Source organism: Quercus lobata, chromosome 4, assembly GCF_001633185.2.
Source record: "Quercus lobata isolate SW786 chromosome 4, ValleyOak3.0 Primary Assembly, whole genome shotgun sequence".
Taxonomy (NCBI): domain Eukaryota; kingdom Viridiplantae; phylum Streptophyta; class Magnoliopsida; order Fagales; family Fagaceae; genus Quercus; species Quercus lobata.
This window is the reverse complement of record NC_044907.1, coordinates 12,822,173-12,842,562: the sequence shown is the minus strand read 5'-3', so window position 1 is coordinate 12,842,562 and position 20,390 is coordinate 12,822,173. Positions and strand designations below refer to the sequence as shown.

Here is a 20,390-nt window from a genome sequence, read left to right as displayed (position 1 = left end):
GTTTATGGTCCTTCTCATTTGTTTGAACACGTACCTATGCTTTGGTTCATCTGGTACGCTTTTAAGCTAATTCAAAACCATTGATCTCTCTCTCTCTCTCTCTCAGTTTTTCTTCTCATGCTCTTATGAATTCTAGTTTGTGATCAACTAGACTTAGTCTTTGGTTAATAATCATTACTCTCATATAGTTATATCCTATTACTGTAGGTAATTTCAGCTTCACAGAAAAATCATACACTCAAATATGCTGGAGTTTCTGCTATGGATTTTGAACGAAAAAAAAAAAACAATCCATGACTGTTGAACATTCTGTTCTAATGAAGCTGCATAAACATTGGCGGATGCTACAAATGACTGGGAGTTACTTGCTATGCATTCAAGTGCAAGATATGCACATTATGTTGCAAACATGTAATCATTAATAACATTTTTTTAATCAATTGATGATCATGAAATGCAATGCATTCATTTCTTTCTTCTTTGATGGCTTGATGATTAAGACATGAGTGATGTGCAGAGATATCTCCATGTTCTCCCCCGGTGGGAAGAAAGTACAACTTAAATTGAACTACAGAATGCATTCATTGCATGATATAAGTACAAACACATGTATAAGTTGGAAAGTCTTTTTTTTTGGTTAAAATACGATTTCATTCAAAAAAAACTACCCAGGAACATCAGAAACAAGGCAGACCCTGTTCACATACATACCAACAGCATCCTCATCTAACATACTTCTAATGTCCACAAGCGGACAACTAAAAGAAATAAACTCAGCATCCTGATCAGTACTCATCCTAGCTAATACATATGCACAATGATTGACTTGGCGAAAACAATGCCTAAACTGGACCTGCTGAAACCGAAGCAACAGCTCCCTACAGTCATTCAAAATTGGCGAAATAGCATTATTTTGATTGCTTGGATTCAGAAAAACATCCATAGCAGCTTTAGCATCAAGTTCAATAATTAACAAAAGGATGTGTAAGTTGCTGCACATGATGAGGCCCTCCCGAAGCCCCCAAAACTCAGCCTCAAAGCTGGTAGTCACCCCTATATGCCTAGAGAACCCACCCACCCATCTTCCATTCTCATCCCTAACCACGCCTCCACAACCTGCCAAACCCAGATTGCCCTTAGAAGCTCCATTTGTATTCAATTTTTTCCAACCTGCCTGCGGCTTCTCCCACCTAACTCTCTTAATGATGCTACGAGTCAAGTCCCTAGGCAATGCTGCACAGTACAAAAACTCCATCCCTTGGTTTGCAATCACCTCGGCTAAATTTGGGTTCAGGCTTTTACCTCTAAACACACACCCATTTCTACACTTCCATATATTCCATAAGGCAAAAGAAAAAATCATCTTCCAAGGCAAAGATCCAGCAGTACCATTAGGAGGCAGATTCCCATTATAAACCAACCAATCCTGCAACTCTAGACTCCAAAATTCTTGATTCGAAGTCAGCACACCCAATTGCCTCCAAATTGATCTAGCCTAAGAACAATCCCTAAGAGCATGCATCACTGTTTCTACTTCATCTTGACAAATAGGGCATGTATTATCAATTCCCATTCCTCTTCTAAAAAGACATCCCTTCACCCCCAAGCTGTTATGAGCACACTGCCACATAAAGGTCTTGATTCGAGGTAATGTATTGGCTTTCCCAATCCATTTAGCCAAAAAGGCAAAATCTTGGGCAGACCCATTAACAAGTTTATAGGCACTCCTAAGATCAAAAATACCTCTAGGATTGTACCTCCATGCTAAACTATCACTTTCCCTACCTGTGAAAGGGATTGGAATTGCTTGGATCATGAGTTTCACCTCTAAAGGGAGCACAAAGGAAATTTGATTTAAGTCCCACCCGGTATCCGTCATGAGTTCTTTCACTTCCCACTTGGATTCTTCACGGTTTAGAGGGCCTTGAATGAGATGTTGAAGAGGCCCTTTCTTAGTCCAATTCCCATACCAAAAGCTCAACTTGTTGTCCCTACCAACCATCCACATGCTGCCTGCATAGAACACTTCCCTACCTTTCTTTATCGCTGCCCATACTCGAGAGCACGGAAGCCTATCAGCATTAGGAGAGGCTAATCTTTTGTTATTACAGTACTTAGCTCTTAGGACCTTAGCCCAAGGGGCTTCTTTTTCACTATTAAACCTCCAATTAAGTTTTGCAAGAAGGGCTACATTTCTTCCCTTAGCAGTTTGCAACCAAGGCCTCCTTTATCTTTGGGTCTTGCCACCTTTTGCCAACCAACCCAATGGACATTCCTAGTTGTCTCTGAAGAACCCCAAAGGAAATTGCGATTGACCTGATCTAATCCCTCGAGGATCTAATACCAAAGGTGACTTTTCTTCCAGTGATTTTTTTTTTTCCTTTCTTTCATTCTCATTTGCCATTTTCTCTGTTTGTAAATTCCTAAAAAGCAGTTATAAATATTATATTTGTTACAAATTTTGTTGAGAGAGATTGTGTGGAGGTTTGAGATGAGAGTGATTTCAATGTGCAGTGGTCCTTCCAAGAGTCTTCTCTAATAGGTTTCATCATGGGTGGTGAATTTGAGAAACAAGAGGGTTGCATTGTCATTTCAGTTTTGCTTGAAGACCTTTGATGATTTAATCTATTTCAAAATTGCTGTGGAAGAAGAGGTTCATGATGTTGATGAGGCAAGCTTGTGGCATAGGAGAATTGGGTCAAAGATGGGATTTGAAAAAAGGACAGCCCTCAGCCATGTCGATGTTAACAAGGCTTGTGGTTTGAACGGGCCATGACACTTAATTATGTTACTGTTTGGGCATTTGCTATTTCAGCTGAGGTTATTAAACTCTTGTTTGATGCTCTTGCACTTCATTTTGTCACGTTGCAAACTGTTGACTATTTACACTATTTTCATTTTATTCTGGCTATTTCTTTGCTTATAGTAATTGTATTTAAGTAATATTGTGCAATAATGCATGTATATATTTGGAGTGGATGTTATATTCTATAGCCATGCATTTTGGGAATGAATTGTAACATGAATGTGAAAAATGGGAACCTCTATTTCATTTTCAGTTATAAGTTTATGCTGAAAAATAAGTGTAAAATAGTCAACAGTTTCAACGTGACAAATTGAAGTGGCAAGAGCATCAAACAAAGAGTTTTAATAACCTCAGCTGAATAAGCAATGCCCAAACAGTAACATATATTAAGTGTCATCGGCCCATTCAAACCACAAGCCTTGTTAACATCGACATGGCTGAGGGCTGTCCTTTCTTCGAATCCCATCTTTGACCCAATTCTCCTACACCACATGCTTGCCTCATCAACATCATGAACCTCTTCTTCCACAGCAATTTTGAAACAGATTAAATCATCAAAGGTCTTCAAGCAAAATTGAAATGACAATGCAACCCTCTTGTTTCTCAAATTCACCACCCATGATGAAACCTATTAGGGAAGACTCTTGGAAGGACCATTGCACATTGAAATCACTCTCATCTAGTGGCGACGCCACGTTGGTCCCAGGGTGTTCCCAGGAACACCCAAAACTGAAAAAAAAAATTATATATAATAATTAAAATTTTTTTATTTGTTTATCCTTAAAAAAAAATTTAGGAACACCCTCAAATTAAAATTAGGAACACCCTAAAATTTTTTTTTTTATTTGTTCTACTTTCAAGGAAGAAAAAAAAAATCCCTGAACTAAAATCTGAAAAAAAGAAAAAAAAATTGTAACAAAGCAAGTGAAGCCCATGGATTCTCCAAAAAAAACAACAGACGACAAGCCCAACAGATGGTAGCAAACCCAGTAACCCACAGATTCTTAAAAAAAAAAAAAAAAAAAAAAAAAAAAAAAAAAAAAAAAAAAAAAAAAAACTAGCCTAACATTGGAAATCAGATTAGGCCTCAAACACTTCCCAGACACAAGTCATGCAACGACCAATGGAACAGACAGAGAAGGAGATCGCTTGCCAAATCGAGCCTCAAACTCGATCTCCCATTCAAATGGACGGAAGCTACATCTCGACGTACTGCTTGATCGATCTTCCTCACCTCACCATTGTGCCCGACGGCGCCGCCTATCAGCCTTAAGCCTCCCTGCTCCGTATTTCATCTCTATCTCAGTCTCTCTCTCTTCATCTCAGTCTCTCTTTATTAATGGTTACCCTGTTTTTGGCTTTATTCGGTGTTGGTGTTGGTGAGATTATTAATTGTTTTTTAGTGTTGGTGTTGGTGTCTTTTGGTGAGATACAATAAATTGGCTTTATCTGATTGACTCTAGTCTTGTGATTGAGGGCCATAGGGCATTGGGGCTTGTCTATTGAATTAGGGGGTGGATGGGGGCATGGGGCCGGGGTAGTGCAAGTGTGTTGTGTGCTAGTGCTAGTGCAAGTGTGCAACTAATCATTAATAAATATGGTTGTTTGCTGTGTGCTAGTTGATTAGTTCAACTAATGGTCATAAAATATGTAATAAATCACTCTTTTTTAGACTTGGACTTAAGCTATACGGCCTATATATTTTTGTGTTGCACAATTTATTGACCTTTTTTTTTTGTTAAGTAATAGTGTGATATTCCAAGTAGGGAAGTATCAAACAACCATAGTAATTAGTTGAACTAATTAATTTTGTTTGTTTGGAATATTAATTAACCAATAATTAATTGGGAAAAGCAACTAATAAACAATAATTAATAATTTAATTAATCAATACATTATATAAGACAAACAAATTAAATTATGCTAGGTTAAACAACAATTAATAATTTTATAATTAATAAAACAACAATATAACAAATTATAGTTTATAAAAGACAAACAAATTAATGAAACAACTAAACAACAATACAGTTGGGAAAAATTCCTGGAGGTGCCACTGGGAAAAATTATGCTTCTTAAGGAACATCTTGGAAAAAATTCTTAGAGTCGCCACTGATTACAATGGTGGCTATCTAAGTTGTGAAGATTTGAGGGTTTTTGCTTATAATGAGAAATAGATGGTGAATATAATTTTATTGATTATTTGGAGCTAGTTAAAGATTCAAATTGTTTGTCTTTGAGATATTATGATTTTGGTGTCATGGGTCTCTTGGTGATATTATATAAATCTTATGGGAACTACTTATTAAGTGTTGAGGTTTTGATATTAGAGATTATAACTTGAATGGGTTAATTTTATAAATTGGAGTCTATGCCTTGTAAATTAAATTGTTGAGTAACCTTGGAAGTGGGATACTTTACTTGTGAGGTTGGATACTTAGGCCTGCCTAAGTAATTGCTTATTTAGTGATCTCTAATTCATAGCTAGATGCAAATTTCATAGGATTCAGCCTGAGTAATTGCCTAAGTAATTGTTGAGTAATGAGTATTGCTCAGAAGGCCGTTTCGCTTCAGTCTGCCAAATTTCATAGAATTCTAACTCTAAGGCCCATGATTTCTACAAGTGTTTTTTTGCCTTGCACGATGATTTCAAGCACGCGTGAGAGTCCAAAAAGGACATGGCGGTCTGTTCTACATCAGGTTTCTTTGGATTGGCAAAATTGAAGGGGCCTGACCTACCTAGAATGCAAGGTGTCTTGAATCCCCCACTATACAACACTAATTCGATGTCTGTTCTAATGTTAATAACATGAAATGTTAATGTACCACTACAAGTCCTCACTATACATTCATTCTTGCATTCGTGCTTGTTGCAACTAAGATAGTCAGGATCGTTACTCATGTACATTGCTTGCAATTTTAATGTAAACATATACATAATGTTAATATTTGATATACATAGATGCTAATGTACCACTGTAGGTATTCACTACACATTTACTCTTTACATAATTTGTGTTAAAAAAAAAACCAATATTAACATGGGAGATCATAGAAAATCAAAATTAACATTTATGGTCCAAAAAGTTAACAAATCAATTAAAGACAATGGACACTTAAGGAGAAAATGACAAAGTTGAAAAGTCTATAAAAAATGAATTTCACCACCATATATAAACCTGATGTACTATACCTTCTTCTTACATTCACCCATCAACCAATGTATGGCAAAGCATAGGTTGAGAAATTTTTATTATTTCCATGAATATTTAGACCTCCTAATTGTTCTATAGTTCTGAAAATAAGGCCATTTCACTAAAACAACAATGATTGGCTTTGGGATGAGAGAACCTTCCCAAACCCAAATAGACTTTAGCCAAATTCTATTCAAAAACTCATTTCACTTATATATATTTAAGAAACCTAAGCAATTGGCACTACAAAAAAACTGGGCTATTGCGGTGGGCCAAAACTGCCGCAAAAGCCCAAAAAACTGCCGTTGAAGGCCTATTTGGCCTATTGCGGCGGTTCCTCTTGCTAGCCTTGCACTGTTGCAATAGTTCTATTGCGGCAGTGACAAAAAAAAAACCACTTAATACACCTTTTAGTGGCGTTTTTGGTTTTTTGTGGTGAGCAGAAAACCGCCACCATATGAGAGTAGAATTTAGGTCAATTGACCTTTAGTGGCAAATTATGTGCACTGCTATAGGTGACAACCTTTAGCGGTGGGCAATAAGTGCCACTATAGGGTTTCATGTAAAACAGAACATAAGCACCTTTTAGCGGCGGAGATAACCGCCACTATATGTGTGAAGCTTTAGCGACGAGCTATAAATGTTGCTATAGAGCTTCATTTAAAACATAATTTTAGACTTTTAGCGGCGCTTTTTACCCACTGCTATAGGTTAATTTTTTTCCCCCTAGGTTTTAAAACCACAAACCTATTACAAAAATCCTGTAATAATTTTAACTCTACTGAGACAATACCACAAATGTAACTAATTAACAACACCACAAATGTCTCTAAACTAACATTATATTAACATAGAAATATATTATCAAATACATAACATTGTCTATAACTTTCATCATAAGATTAACAAAAAAAGATGCGGTCCTTTGAATAAAACAACCACTCAAATTAAGATAATACTATAATCAAAGTTCCAAAGTGTTTAAAAATATCCTTCAACACTTGCAAAAAATGTGGTTGTTCTTCTGTAGTTCTTTGTATACAAAAAAGTCCTCGAACACCAAGATAAAACTTATAAGTTGCTTGGTTGATGGGATGCGGTTGATGATTTTTGAGAGCTGGAGATTGTTAGACCAGAGAAACATCCTACATATAAATTATGATTACTCAATAAGTGCGTATAAATGGAATAGAATGACAAGAAAATGAAATCTCTCACAGACATGCTCAGATTGTATGATTGAAAAGTAGTTCAAATTCCAAATAAAAAGAAAGAGGCAATGCATGATTTGAAATAGTGAGAAGGTGAGGATTCTGATAAGGAACACAAACATTTACATGAACTAAGTAATTTATATAGACTATGTATATATCTTTAAGCTAAGGTTATCAGTTAAAGCCCCTATTTTTCTTGCCATCTGGATTTGAAATAGCACTTGCTAATTGCTTTCAATATATGATAAGTTTCAATAGATAAAATATGGCTGAACTCGACATGAACATGATAGTTGCATGTAGGCCTCACACAGTAGCCCACCCAAAGTTTCAGGTTCAGCCCTCAAAAAAAGTAGTTCATGTACTTCTTTTTTAGTGATCTAACAATCAGATTTAAGTTATAGTTAAGGATACATACTGGTGACAAACCATATTATAGATAGGGCCTGAATCATATTTGAAGCAACAAGAATTTCAGGAAGCTTATATACCCATTCATTTATATGTCTTCAAACTCTTCACACAAGAATTCAAAACACTCAAATATACAATTAAATCATGAAAATTTAAAAAGCTTAGATATAAATAATAATAATTTTTTCTCCAGTAAAAAAAATTATAATAACAAGGGATATTATTTGCCAAATCCCAATGCTGCAACAAAAAAAATCCACAATAATTGACTTCCAATTCACAACACAACCATGCCAGAATATAAAAAAATCGTTATTTATGCTATTAACATGCAAACTTTGCTCTATGGTGGAAACAAAGGGTATAGCAAAACTCGAATTAACATGGAAAATCTAAATACACAACACAAGCAACCAAGCAAAGGGTAGTACACTTGAACCTTCCTTTGAAGCTTCCTTTTTTAGTAGTAAGTTACAAACACACCTGGTGAGACTTGAACTCACGACCTCACCCTCCACCTTGCTCTAACAAAAAGAAGTAGTGCCATTTGAGCTAGACCTCATTGGCATAATACTCTTAAAATTTTAATTTTATCAAGAAGAATGCTCTCAAATAAGTAAAAAATATCACAACTTAATGCCACAATATTAGCTTATTATGCAAAAAAGAATGACGATATAATACAATTGATCTATTCAAGTACATTTATAATTCTTGGAGGGGCTTATTACATGGAAGATGCAACTTCCAAACAACTATAGGAATAAAAATTGATACCATCACAACCAAAACAAGAGATTATCTCGTAATAAATGTTTAATGCGGTCGTCAAGAAGACCATATATAATTGGAGTGAGATGTAGTAGAGTATAAACAAGGAATGAGTTCAACTCATGGACATGAGGTAATTGGACATGAAATAGAGCAGTGCTTCAAGAGTACCATCTCATTGACACATTTGATAAAATGATACAATTGATGAGGATTTTTAAGATACTATAAGCCTAGCCATGGTTAGTAAATTAGGATTAGGTACACAAAATCAGCATTCTTATACCAAACACCAATCTTTGGATTGGTAGAGGGAGAAGAAAACAAAGAAATTGAAAATAAATTAGGGACATCATCAATAGAGATAATAAGAGTAAAGACAATAGACATGGTTTATTTTTATATTAAGAAGTCCAATGGTTACACTAGTAAAATTGTTTAGCATCAAGCAAATTGAACATAACAAACCGCCAAGAAAACAAAAGGAAACAGAACAAAAACAAAAAAATTGCAAAATAGAACAATTATTTTGACATTAACTAATGAACTCAATAAAGAGGTTTGAAAAGAAATCCTAATCAACTTATCCAAGTAGTTAGTTGGGTTTTTTTTTTTTTTTTTTTATTTTTTTTTTAATAATAAAATCAGAATAGTTAGTTGGTTTTTTTTTTGGAAATAAGCATGGATGTTGGGCATTGTAAAATAGGAAGCTTCCAAGAAATTACCCAACCCCACGTGATTGTCTTTTCAATGACTTTCTATTTCTACTTTTTATACAATTTCATCTTTATTTACTTATTACTCGGATTGTGTGGTCAACTCAATAAAGCAAATAAAACACCACCCTTACTTTGCTGGAAGTCTGAAGCTCCATCTCTAGTTCACTTCTCAAAGATCTTTTCAGCTGGGTTCTAGTGGAGTCTTTTGCAAAGACATGGGTTCTAACTTCTAAGAGGAAGCATACATAAATGATAAATCTCATTACCAAAAAGTCACTACCTTTACAAGGCTCAAGTGAATTTTTTTTTTTTTGCATACTACGGTAAGTATCAGTTTTCTCTAGGCTCTAGTTACACAAAGTCTAATTCTATAGGGGTTATAGCCAGTCTATCCATATTAACCATTCGACCTAAATATGTTTTCTCTTTCTTTCTAATTTTCTCATGTGGGACTTGGTATTATTATAAGGAAGAGTTAGACATTTCTTGACTACTTGATGTGCTTATTTTAACAAGGAACCCCAGATAAACATATCCCAAAATTCCAAAGGAATTTGTCCCACAAGAAATGATATATAGTTTGTCCAAAAATGATCAAACCCAAATTCCAAATTTGAAGTACCCATCAATAACAGCGGTCCAAGTAACAACTTTCTTCATCGGCATTTCATCAAACACTTTATGAGTGTCGGTTAATTTCCCAAAACCCTAGATAAGTAGTAATCAAATTAGCAAAAATTTAACAAGAATCAAATGTATTTCTCAAACCTCTTTACATATAACAAATAGATAACAAGTTAAAGCTTAACTCTAAAAATCGAAGGTAAAGTTGGAGAATTGAATTGTAATGTCATTGTTTTCAGCGACCAAACAAACAAACAACATTAAAAGAGGTAAAGGAAGAAAAATATTTGTGTTCGTACCTGGCTAAGATCGTTGAAATGAAAGGAACTTTGAATTCACTGAGCAATTGAAAGGAGATTTGGGCCGAAGGAGGGCTGAGTTGGGTTCGGCCTTGTCGGCCCTGGGCTCGGCGGCGCTTGGTTGGTCTCTCCTCCTCGACACCAGCGAAAGCTGTGTGTGTGAGTGTGAATGTGAATGTGAAGATTTGTGTGTGTGTGAGAGTGAATGTGAGAGATAGAGAGAAAATGAGAGAGTTTTGTGCAGTAGGAAATGAAATATTTGTGGGAAAATAAAATGTTTTGTGAAGTGGGAAATGAAATTTTATGCGGGCAAAGTGATGAATAGAAATGTGTGGAGTGTGGACTTAACGTGTGGCCTTTTTATTAAAAGGATTCATTTTGGGAAAGTTTTTATGAGAGATCGAAAAAGTTGTCAAAATAATAAATTACTTTTTTATTTTTTCATAAAAAAGTTTTCTAAAATGGTTTGTTAATATATGTCCTAAGGGCACACATTAGTAAATCCCTTATTAAAAATTAATGATAAAAATTTACTTAAAAAAAAAAAACTAATCACTAAAATATTCCTAAAAATATATATATATATACACACACACACTAATGGAGTAATCACTGTAAGTATTTTTAAAATGAAAATTAACTAGAATTTAATGAATTAGAATAATAATATCTTAAATTAAGATTAAATAGTGTATTTTTATTAAAATAAATAGAAAGAGATAATGATAAATTAATGAATATTCATAAGTAACAGATAAAAATTAATAATATCTTAAATCTAACCATTGGATTCGAAGAGTCTTATAAAAGGTTAATTCTAGTAAATTATGATCACAATCAAACGGTTGGATTTAGAGAAAGGCGCGATCAAAGTTTAGTTAAAGTTAGTCAAACTCAGTCAAACTTAATAGATGGTCCCAAGACCATTGAAATTGCTGAAATACATATTCGAATCTTGATCATTAGGATTGAAGAGTATGATAACATATTAGTGTTGGTGAAATCTGAGACCAATTGGATGGTCAAATTGACTGAACATAATCATACAGGTACACAACAAATGTCCATCATGTGTCATACTTAGATTTGAAATCTAACCGTTGGATTTGAAGAGTGTAATGAATGATTAATTTTGGTAAATTATGGTCACAATCAAACGGTTAGATTTAGAGAAAGGCCCAGTCAAAGTTTAATTAAAATTGGTTAAACCCAGTCAAACTTAATAGATGGTCTAATACAATTTTATATCCTAAAAGAAATTCTCATTTATATTATTTTCTTCTACTGCTAAGTTTTATTTTTATTTTTTAATATTTTGAAAAATTAATATAAGGAACACCCACATAGTTCTGTAAATTTAGCATAACACAAACAAATTCACAATTTATTTGCAAAATTCCTTAAGAGCCAGTTTAAGTATTACCAATACAATTATATGTTCTTAACATGCATGCCAATTTTCATATCAATCGGGTGTAATTTACCATTTGATCTTTAAACTCATCTTTTATGCATTATTTTATTACAAAAACTTGAATTTAGACAATGGATTGATGATATACCTATTAATCTTTAATCACCTTGAAATTTTGTAAGCTAAAAAATATATGAAGATAATTTAATCTAACGGTAGATTTATCAAAATTAACATCGAATTAAGAAATATAAGGCTGGGTTCACGTCATACCTGATGTAACTCTAAAAAATATTACACCAACCAATAACTTATTATTGAATTCATACTTTGAAAATCCAACCGTTGGACTATATGTTCTATATATTTTTAACATGTACGCCAATTAGGTGTAATTTACCATTTGATCTTTAAACTCATCTATTATGCATTATTTTAAACTACAAAAACTTGAATTTAGACAATTGATTAATGATATGCCTATTAATCTTTGATCGCCTTGAAATTTTGTAAGCATGAAAAATATATGAAGATAATGTAATCTAATGGTAGATTTATCAAAATTCACATTGAATTAAGAAATATAGGATTGGGTTCATGTTACACTTAATGTAACTCTAAAAAATGTTACACCAACCAATAAATTATTTTTGAATTCATATTTTGAAACTCCAACCATTAGATTACATTTTCTATATGTTCTTAACATGTATGCTAATTTTCATGCCAATCGGGTGGAATTTACCATTTGATCTTTAAACTCATCTTTTATGCGTTATTTTAAATTACAAAAACTTGAATTTAAATAATTGATTGATGATATGGCTATTAATTTTTGATCAGCTTGAAATTTTGTAAGCATGAAAAATATATGAAGATAATATAATCTAACGGTAGATTTGTCAAAATTCACATTGAATTAAGAAATATATGGTTGGATTTAAGTTACACCTAATGTAATTCTAAAAAATGTTACACCAACCAATAAATTATTATTGAATTCATATTTTGAAAATCCAATCATTGGATTACATGTTCTATATGTTCTTGACCTACATGACAATTTTCATGCCAATCGGGTGTAATTTACCATTTGATCATTAAACTCATCTTTTATGCGTTATTTTAAACTACAAAAACTTGAATTTAAACAATTGATTGATGACATGACTATTAATCTTTGATCACCTTGAAATTCTGTAAACATGAAAAATATATGAAGATAATGTAATCTAACGGTAAATTTGTCAAAATTCACATTGAATTAAGAAATATAGGGTTGGGTTTAAGTTACACCTAATGTAACTCTAAAAAATGTTACACCAACCAATAAATTACTATTAAATTCATATTTTGAAAATCCAACCATTGGATTACATGTTTTATATGTTCTTAACCCGCATGACAATTTTCATGCCAATCGGGTGTAATTTACCATTTGATCATTAAACTCATCTTTTATGCGTTATTTTAAACTACAAAAACTTGAATTTAAACAATTGATTAATGACATGGCTATTAATCTTTGATCACCTTGAAATTTTGTAAGTATGAAAAATATATGAAGATAATGTAATCTAACAGTAGATTTGTCAAAATTCACATTGAATTAAGAAATATAGTGTTGAGTTTAAGTTATACCTAATGTAACTCTAAAAAAATGTTACACCAACCAATAAATTATTATTGAATACATATTTTGAAAATCCAACCGTCGGATTACATGTTCTATATGTTCTTCACAGGCATGACAATTTTCATGTCAATCAGGTATAATTTACCATTTGATTTTTGAACTCATCTTTTATGCGTTATTTTAAATTACAAAAACTTGAATTTAAACAATTAATTGATAACATGACTATTAATCTTTGATCACCTTGAAATTAGTAAGCATGAAAAATATATGAAGATAATGTAATCTAACAGTAAATTTGTCAAAATTCACATTGAATTAAGAAATATAGGGTTGGGTTTAAGTTACACCTAATGTAACTCTAAAAAATGTTAGACCAACCAATAAATTATTATTGAATTCATATTTTGAAAATCCAATTGTTGGATTACATGTTTTATATGTTCTTAAAATGCATAACAATTGTCATGTCAATTTGGTGTAATTTACCATTTGATCTTTAAACTTATCTTTTATGTGTTATTTTAAACTACAAAAACTTGAATTTAAACAATTGATTGATGACATGACTATTAATCTTTGATTACCTTGAAATTTTGTAAGCATGAAAAATATATGAAGATAATGTAATCTAACGATAGATTTGTCAAAATTCACATTGAACTAAGAAATATAGGGTTGAGTTTAAGTTACACTTAATGTAGCTCTAAAAAATGTTACACCAACTAATAACTTATTATTGAATTCATATTTTGAAAATCCAACCATTGGATTACATTTTTTATATGTTTTTAATATGCATGCCAATCGGATGTAATTTACCATTTGATCTTTAAGTGGTAAGGCGAAAAAACAAAGGGAAATTTTGGGGTTGGGAAATTCAAAGGTCTATAGTGGTGGTCTAACCTACCACTATAACCAAGGAAAAACGCCGCAAAAAGGAGTCCCTATTGTGGCAGTCATACAAAATGCCATTACAGCTCACATATTGCAGCATTTTTCTCTACCACCGCTATAGCATCTGTGCAAGATGATGTATTTATTGCGGTAGGTTTCAAGAGCACCGCTATATCTATGTTATTGCCACTAAAACATCTATATGGTGGCGGTTTTATGTCCCGCCACTATATGACACCGCAAAAGAGTATACCTATAGTGGCGGTCCCAAAAAACACTGCAATAGACCCTATGTACAGCAACGGTCCCATAAAACACCGCAATAGGCGACATATAGCAGCGTTTTTTGCACCCATCGCAATAGTACAGATTTCGTTTAATGTGGGCCTGTCCCAAGTTGCTTGTGATATAATTTTCTTGTGCTTAGATAGAGTTAACCTAACATTATTAGTAGTTACATTCAGACATTAATGAAGTACTGTAAGACCACTAATTGAATCATAAACATAAATTGAACAATATCAATAATTCAATTCATATAAAACTCTATCTCATTTCGTATTTAACAAATATCGTCATATTTAAGAACAAAGCCGTATAGTAATACTGAAATCCAAAATAGCATTTATATTATTTTAAATATAATGGATTAGTTACAAAAATTTAGGATGTTTTTACAAAAAAATTATTATTATTATTATTATGAGAAATATTTTGGTAATTAATTTATATAATTAAGTTGGGGTTAGGGGTTTCCAAGATCTAAAACCCAAACTTATCCTAAAGTCTATTAGGTTTTAAAGCTCAAACCTAAACCCATCCTATTGGGGTCTAGATAGCATCAAACCTGCTAGGATTGAGCATGAGTCAGGTTTAGACCTAACCCAAAACCCGACCCAATAATAATGTCCTGAAAATCAGCTCACCTGAATTTACAAGTGCTGGGCTGGGTCAAATCTCAGGCGGGTTTTAGGGTCCTAGAACAGGTCATTCTTTTTTTAGTTTTATAAAAATTAATTTTAATTAAAGAGTCTAATCCATAGAAATATATATATATATATATATATATATATTATATAGAGAGTTTCAATCTATGGCGTCTGCTATTAATGATAGCTCTTTATCATTAGACCAAAACACCAATCGGTTTTGGTGTAGGCGAAAGTTGAATCTCGAATTACTTATTTAAGTATTAAAGACTTTTCCAACTAAACTAACTAGAACCCACTATTTTTTCATTTCTATGTGTATTGCTTGTCTAATAATGGTAGTTTTAAAATGTTGACACATGAAATGACCAAAAATGGTAGTTTTTATTTTGTGTTTCCAAATAGACTCAGATCCGTCAATGTTTGGATTTTAAATTTGAATCCTAAAAATCAATTTGGAAAATGTAGACGCTTTAATGAGGTAACTAAAGATAAGATCTTTCCATTGAAATTAAGCTCTTATTTTCAAATTTAATTTGACATTTATATTAGGAAAGTTTTTAATGAGTGATTGAATCTTTTCTCTTTGAATATAAGTTTAATGGAGGAAGATGCAACTCAGAAACTTTAATTTCAAGAGATAGTTATGGTTGGCAAAAAATTGAATAAACGTTAAGATGGAAATCTATATATATTAGATTTTTTTTTTTTTTCAGAACACTATATTAGGAATATAAATATATAACATTAGATATACCAAACATACATTTAAAAAATGAAATTGATACATCATATATCACTGTTTCACATTATGATTTCTCTCTAAAAAAACTATGATGATAAAATGCTAACCCAGTAGTACTAGTTACTTGTCTAATTGCACACAGTAAGCATTTTTAATTAAAGTTTGGTTAGGGAAACCAATCCCTTTAAATTCAGTCATATGTGTAAGGAAATCAAATTGGCTTTAACTGGTGAGTGAATTGCAAGTTGCCTAATTCAAATTTACTGCACTAAAATTTGATATGTAAACTCAAATAAGTTAAGTCATTAATGCCAAGAGATTTCCTTTTAAGGTTTAATTCAAATTTGAATTAGAAATAAACATGGAGAGTATAAAAGATGTCAGATTTGGTCAAGGTTTAAATTGGAAAAAGAAATAAGTGGAAAATCTATAATAGGAATTTGCTTTATATTTATATTCAGAAATAAAAACTTTCAATTTTTTTTTTTTTTTTGGTAGAACGCTATATTAGGAAATATAAGAGGAAACCCGTCAAAGGTGTAAAAACTCAAGAGAGGGGAAAAAAAGAAGAAGAAGAAGAATTTTCAGGATAAGGCAGGTTGGATTAAACCCAAGACCAATTTGAAACCTGAAAATAGCGCAAGACTCGAACCCAACCCGAACATCCACTTGACCTACCCAAAAAGAATCTTAGCTCCATTCTCCACCCCATATTTGATTCCTCAAGAAAAACTAAAGCCTCATTTGGGAGGAGAAAATGGAATGGAATGAAAATGAATAAAAGTTTTAAATGTTTAAATAGTGCCATGGGACCCATTTTTAATGAAAGTTTTATTGAAAAAAAGAAGTTTGTGGGTCTCGTGAATAGTGTATGGGACCCACTGGAAAAGCCACCAGTCACAGAAAAGCGCTTCAAAGAAGAAAAAAAAGAAAAAAAAAAAAACTTAGTCGCAAACACTGATAAGCTCAATCCAAATGGGTACTTAATTCTATTTCATTTCATTCTGTTTCATTCTTTTCCCTTACTTAAATACATTCTATTCCATTTCATTCCCTTTTAATTATTCTATTCCATTCCCTTATGAACTCCCAAACGGAGGCTAAGGAAAAAAAAAAGGTGGTTGCCATTTTTTAACCTCAGCTGAGCTTTAATCTAAATGAGGAATGTAAGGAGAAAATGGGCAAATGCCCCTTTCAAAAAAAAAAAAATCTAGCATTTTGCCCTCTTTCCCAAACTAATTAGGGAAATACCTTTCTTTTGAAACTCGATTTTCTCAAAATCGAGTTATAAAAAAAAAAAAAAATTCTAGAGCCCTATAGTGGCATTTTGTAATCCGATTTCCATGAAGTCGAGTTACATGCAATTTTTTTTCTTTTTTTTACCTATAACTCGACTTCATGGAGATCGGATTACAAAACGCCACTATAGGTCCTTAAAATATCACTATAGACTTCTTAAAAACGTCACTATAGGGCTTAACTCGATTTTGAGAAAATCGAGTTCCAAAAGAGGGGAATTTCCCTAATTAATTTGAGAAAGAGGGCAAAATGCTGGATTGTTTTTTTGAAAGGGGCAAAAGCCAATTTTTTCCAGGAATGTAATATTACTTACTCCCTTTCCCCCTTCCCTATTTTTTGTTTATGACAAGTAGGTGAGGGGAATTCGAACTCAAGTTTTCCCTATGAGCTAGAGAAACTAGATAATACCACCAAACCATAAACTTTGACTCACAAACAAAGTGAAGAATTAATATTAATGATATCAAACTCAAGCGAATTGTTTGTTTATAATAGCACATGCATACTTGAAAATAACTAAATAGAAGGAAGTCTATCACATGCGTACATAGAATTCAATCATTTGTATTACCTTAACAGCATGAGAGGCTGCAATCATGCCAACCCAATCACCGTTTGAAGGATTCAAAATTCCACTAACCGTTACATTAACGTACACTTCATCTCTCCATGGTTGGAATAGGGAGTGACTGTAATTTGTTGATAAGGGCTCACGTTGGGGCAATTCGTAGAGTTGCTTATCAAAGATTGCAACAATGTGTTTGTGGAATTTGAAGAAGAGGAAGAAGAAGAAGCAAGAGACACAAGGAGTAAGAAAAAGAAAAAATTGAAAACCATAGTGGAGGACTCCAATAGAGAAGGAAAGGAAGGAGGAAAAGGAAGCTTAAATTAATAATGAAAATTTGATGGTTTCATATTTATAGAAATGCATGAGTACGTATCTAGCCTTGTTGGATTATTTGAAGTTCTAATACTAGGAGGGTGGCTGGCTAATAACTAAATTCAGGGCGGGATTTACTATTGAAGTAAGAGGAGGTTGCATTATTCCCAGAATAATGAATAATTTTTCTGCTAATTTTGATCATTAAACTTTTTTTGTCTTATGGCTTTACTTATCGATTCTCTATACCATTCTTGAACAACATCGATATCAAACTCTTCTTTTATTTTCTCAAATCTACTAAAATTGTTCTCAAGTTTAACTAAACATGTCCAAGTATGTTTATAATAGCACATGCATACTAAAATGGTTCCAGAGTTCCAGAAATCCTCATGCGGATTGATCAACTCAAATTTGCTATCTATGGTTTTCTTCTAAACCAACTTAGATTTGACTATTTTGGGTACGTAGAACCTGATTGTCTCTTACACGCTAAACAAAGTATAATATCCATCAAACTTGTTGAAATCTATTTGCAAACCAAACATCCATTTGTCAAATAAAACCAGTGGTATATGTTAATGCAATTATCAAATAACCGAAGTCCTGAAGTACAATAAAAAAAATTTCAATTGTCTATACAATATATCGTAATAGATATTTTGTATTTAATTTTGTTAAGTTTCTGTTCCGCCATGTCACTGGCAACATGTGTTGTCACTAGCATATCGATTTATGTTATTTTAAATTTTTCGCAATTTAATTTGCCAATTTATAGTTGCACTTTATACACCTTTTCATCTCCATATTCTTTTATTCTTCTTCTTCCCCATAATTTTACAACCTACCACGTACTCTTACCCCACACTTCCACTTCGGTCTTAGATTACTGTTGCACTTTGTTCAACCATTCTCGATCTCTTTTTCGATTCTTTTTCTCCCTCATAATTTCACACCTTACTGTTACTCTTCCTCCATTAATCACTCTATCTTCTTTTCCATATAACTTTGCTATTTGTTGGGAAAATTTTAGAACCCAGTCATTGCCAAAATCTAATTTTAAAATTGAGTTGAATTTATTAACCAAGCTACCCTCAATTTGCTTTGTGTCTACATTTTCAATTGACTTCTACTTGAAATAGAATATCAAATCTCTTACACTCTAAACTCAATTTTTCTATGGTCATGGTTTTCTTCTAAACCAACTCAGATTTGGCTATTTTTGTGTAGAACCTGATTGTCTGTTACACTCTAATCAAAGTAAAATATTAATCAAATTTGTTGAGATGTATTTGCAAACCCCAATTTGTCAAAGGACCAACGGTATATGTAAATCGGACAAAGCTTGGCTCTTAATTGGTTTGAAGTTATTTTTGCTAACACATTATGTGGTGATTTATAAGACTATCCATATGTATTATTTAAGTAAGTCACATAACTCATTTAAAAAATAATGTGACTAAAACTACATGTAGGTTTTAAATATTTAGGATTAAATGTTTAAATTTCTAAATTTATGTATGTTGACATACCGAGATCAAAACATGTTTAGATTAGGTGTTAGACATTGCTCATGATGGTTCAAATCAAGATTCAAGAATATGTAAGCTGCCAAAAGAAGAGTTCAATTTCTGTGAAGCTCGACTGATCGAAAGATAGGTTTGACTGATTGAAAGATGGGTTCAACCTATCAAAAATCGTGCTTTGCAGATTTTAAATCAATCCCAAGCCTGCGAAAACGTTTAGGGTTTTAGTCCAACACTACAAGGTATAAAAGGAAAACCCTACTTACATTTTATAAGCTTTTGGAAGTCTTGTGAGTTACTTCTGTGAGATCTATGAGGTTTTTGTAACCTTTTATTTCTAAAAGTGTTTACAGGAATGAGATCTACAATCAAGAACTGGTGGAAACAAGTTGCTGCGTAAAGATCTACTATAGATGGTGATTTGAATCCTTTGAGTGGGATCTTAAAGCCATAAACGGGGAGTTTGTGTTTAGCAAATCCAAGATAGAAGAGTCCATGGAGTTAGAGTTGTATGTGGTCGTGTTAGTAAGTTCTACATGAGGTAACTTTAGATTTAGGGTTTAAATCTATTGTAATGGATTTGTTTACTTTGAGGATAGTTAGGTTAAATCCTTCCCATATTTTTATCTTGAAACGGTTGGTTTCATTAGTTTTCTTGGGTCATCATTTACTGTCTTCTTTACCTTTCCACACTAAGCAATATGTTTGCATGTATTTAACCTAGATCTCATAATTAACCTAAGTAAATACTTGGCTAATTCATTAGGTTAAACTAATTTGTTTTCAAGGGGTCTAAACAAACAAACACTACACATGATGTTTTCTTCAATCCACATCATGGGTTGGAACAATATAGCTCCAAACAATTTTGGAGCCAAAAGTACAAATTGAAATTATTCAACTTGTAAAGTCTCTTGTGTTTGAATCCGACATACACCAAAAATCGATTAATATCTTAACATGATGATAAAGAGTAATCATTATAGAATAAACATCATAAATTGAAATTATATTTATAAAAAA

The 20,390-nt window shown here is 32.6% G+C and overlaps 1 long non-coding RNA gene across 1 annotated transcript; it reads right to left on the bottom strand.

Moving 5' to 3' along the window:
- Nucleotides 1-6,924: 6,924 nt before the first annotated feature.
- Nucleotides 6,925-10,343, bottom strand: LOC115983691. Its single transcript, XR_004090160.1, has 2 exons — nucleotides 10,042-10,343; nucleotides 6,925-7,145 (listed from the first exon to the last, which is right to left on the bottom strand). It is a non-coding gene; the product is annotated as an uncharacterized LOC115983691 (long non-coding RNA).
- Between the last annotated feature and the right edge of the window lie 10,047 nt (nucleotides 10,344-20,390).